Genomic DNA, 882 nt, shown 5'->3' on the forward strand with positions numbered 1-882 from the left:
GATCATGCTCTGGCCGGTTTAGAGCGTCGGCCTGCGGTCCAGAGAGGCCCGGGTTCGGTTCCCGCTAAGGGCACGTACCTCGGTTGCAGTTTGTCCCCGGCCCTGGTTGGGTCATGCGGGTGGCAACCATTTGATGTGTCCCTTTCACATCAATGTTTCTCTCTCCCTCCCATTCTATCTGAACAAAAAAATGGAAAAGTGTCCTCGGGTGAGGATAAATAAATAAATAAATATGATCATCTGGGCAGCTTCACCAGGAAGCTGCAACTTCACACTCCACAGGGACCAGGGGTTCATTCCCTGCAATTCATTGGGGGAAGGGGTCCAACAAAGGGGAAGGTGGACACGTTGGCAGTAAAGTCGGGGTGAAGTAGAGAAAATACTCCTCTGTTGGTCTAACCTGGGAAAACAATAATTGGCTAGAGGGGGTGGAGCCACTGCAAACACACTACATCTCAGGTTAAAATTTGCAGACAAAGGAATTCTCTCTCTCTTGTCCCTCTTGCTCCACTCCTGCTTCCTTGCACTCGCCTGTGCTCCTCCATAGCCATGTGGCCCTAGAAGCTGCCTGGCCCGCGGGCATATGGACCCCACGAGCCATGGCTGCAGCTGGAAATGCGAGCTAAACTAGTTGGACTTCACTGTGCCTCAGTTTGGAACGGAGGCTCTGGGTAATGGCTTTAATCCTGGCTCTGCTGAAGATGAAATGGGACTTTTTCTTTGGTGGGACAGAGGGCGATGGGACCTTGGGAATCCAGGGGTTTAATTCCATAGAAATAAAGCTTTCCATGATATCTCATCCTCCCAAGGAGGCCTTGGGAAATTCTTGTTCCCACAGCACCCCAAAAAGCTCACTTCCACCAGCAACAAAGATTCTAACCC

Source organism: Molossus molossus, unplaced genomic scaffold (assembly GCF_014108415.1).
Source record: "Molossus molossus isolate mMolMol1 unplaced genomic scaffold, mMolMol1.p scaffold_m16_p_3, whole genome shotgun sequence".
NCBI lineage: Eukaryota > Metazoa > Chordata > Mammalia > Chiroptera > Molossidae > Molossus > Molossus molossus.